This window comes from Hyla sarda, chromosome 1, assembly GCF_029499605.1.
Source record: "Hyla sarda isolate aHylSar1 chromosome 1, aHylSar1.hap1, whole genome shotgun sequence".
NCBI classification, from domain to species: Eukaryota; Metazoa; Chordata; class Amphibia; order Anura; family Hylidae; genus Hyla; species Hyla sarda.
The window spans coordinates 395,745,442-395,747,865 of record NC_079189.1 but is presented as its reverse complement, the minus strand read 5'-3'; the positions used below and the strand labels follow the sequence as shown (position 1 = coordinate 395,747,865).

The 2,424-nt window shown below is 45.6% G+C and overlaps 1 non-coding gene across 1 annotated transcript; it reads left to right on the top strand.

Moving 5' to 3' along the window:
* The first annotated feature begins 1,659 nt into the window (after window positions 1-1,659).
* On the top strand, window positions 1,660-1,852 carry LOC130344855 (U2 spliceosomal RNA). Its single transcript, XR_008883674.1, has one exon. It is a non-coding gene; the product is annotated as a U2 spliceosomal RNA (small nuclear RNA).
* The last annotated feature ends 572 nt before the right edge of the window (window positions 1,853-2,424 follow it).

The following is a 2,424-nucleotide window of genomic DNA, read 5'->3' as shown; positions in this document are numbered from 1 at the left end:
AATAAGGATGCAGGATTAAACTTCATAAGTAGTTTATATGATTGTTTTATACACAAAACAGTAATAATTTTTAATCGTGGCTGTTTGTCAAGTCGCATTATTATTATTATTATTTAGGTCTAAAGCATTGCACACATTTATGTGCAGATTTTCCAGGATAAATTGTTTGCACAGGACAGGCCCCATTGAAGTAAATGGGAGCTGTGCTGCAGTAACCCAGTGTACATGTGTGTACACATGTACATGTACGGAGTTAAGGCTTCCCGCTCTGTACATTATTTACACACATGTTCTACATCTCTGCCGAACAGCAGATTACTAAAGTGGCAGGGTGATAATTTATCGTTCAGCTTGAGCTCCATCAGAATAAAAAAAGGATTCTGGATTCATGTATTGTACTGTATGTATAAAGGAGATGAACAGATTGTTTTGCAACAGTTTTTTTCCCCTCACAAGAGTGTAGTTATAATGTATAATTATATATAATAAAAACCTTGGAAGAACAATTGCGTTCTCAAAACAGCTAAACAATGTTCTAGGGTTACACGTAATAAAACATTTCTCTGTCGCCTCATTAGGGGACACAGGCCATGGGTATAAGCTCTGCCACTAGGAGGCTGACACTAAGTAAACAAAATAGTCATCTATTCCCTGGCAGGATATACCCGCCCACTAGCATTAAGCTAAGCTTTAGCTTGGAGTCAGCAGGAAAAAGACATAGCTTTGGAGCTCTCCAGACCTGGTCTTTTCTTTATTTTTCAGATACATGTTTAGTTAGAATTTATTGCCTTTTTTATTTTCTACAGGTTCATGGGAGACAGGAATACCATCCATGGCGCCTAAGCCTCCTCTGGTATACCCACATGCGACAAAAGGGCACAGTACTAACCTATCTGTGCCATTGTCCCCTTATCGCCAACGGCCTTCACTTGCCCCTGCTCGCCTCGCCCCTATGCCAGGCTTGATGCAGCAAGGCCATGAGCTGGCTGAAAACTTTACGGTGAGTATAGCCAAGTCCATAGAGGTAAGTATGGCCCTCTCTTTGGATGGCTTCCCTGGGTGGCCCACCTCTTCATGGCCTCTTGGGAAGCTGCTACCTCCCTGCAGTTGCCATGCCATGCCGCTCCTTCCATCTGCAGGACTGCTTTGTTCCTTGTGGCTGCCATCTGTCCCTATGGTGGCCTCCACTTCATTTAAGGTCATTCCGGCCGCTGCAACCAGCACACCTGTGGCTGTATGCGGCAGGCCCTATCTCTGCACTTCCGCTGCCCGTATTCTTTCTCCGGGGGCAGGTCCCGCTTTGGGCGGGGGGGTCAGTCTTAGCCCCCCCTGGCCTGGTGATCACAGCCGAGAGCAACGCCTGACCGTGCTGCAACTCCCCCCCCCCCCCCCCCCAGGCTTTTAATAGGCGTGGCTTCTTGTAGCGCGCCAACTTTCTTGCGCTGCTCATGGTCTCTTTCTTCCCGCCCTGTCCTTTATTTTTATTTTTTTTAAATGGTCCTTGGGCGCCCTTCTGTTGCTTATACATATATTGCAGCCCTATGCTGGAGTTGCATTCGGGCACCTTCTAGTGGTGAAAAGGAAAATTGAATGTTTCCTTAACAATGCTGGTCCCATGTTCCTCAGTTAATTGTGAGACCTATCACCTTCCGGGACATTATAGCTTTGCAGCATTTGGCCAAGATCAAGTGTATTAGGTGTTCTTATCAGTTTAATATCGGATTCGTCCACTATCTGGACACCATATATTAAATGGACGATTTTGAAGCTGGCTTCATCACCTTGTGCATTAAAGGGGTACTCCGGTGGTCAACGTGTTTTTCCGTTACCCTATTTGTTTTGTTTAATTTCTATTCTTGTTGTTTAGCCTACTCTATTTCCGTTCTTTGTTGTCTTTTTATCCCCCACTTTGTTTTCCTATCTTTGCTTCCATTTCCTGTTTCTTGCTGTGTTGAAAACTACAAATCCCAGCATGCCACATGCCTTGCTGGTTTGGGGCGGCTCCTTTTTTTTTTGTTCCGCCCTTTACCCACCCTACTATTTTCCCGGGTCAGCCCCCTTATACACAGCACACTAATATAATAAGCCTTGGTTGGGATACACTGTCATACACACACAAAAGGGACTACAACTCCCAGCATGTGTCATTCAGGAGTCTTCAGTCTGTGATATAACACCAGCATGCTGCCTCTGTAGTCTCCTGGGGGTTGTAGTTCATCACACCTCTGTAGGGCATACACCAGTGTTTCCCAACAAGGGTGCCTCCAGGTGTTGCAAAACTACAACTTCCAGCATGCCCTGACAGCCTTTGGGCATGCTAGGAGTTGTAGTTTTGCAACAGCTGGAGGCACACTGGTTGGGAAACACTGGTGTAACATGATGTGTATGCTGAATAGGCTAGAACAGTGTTTCCCAACAAGTGTG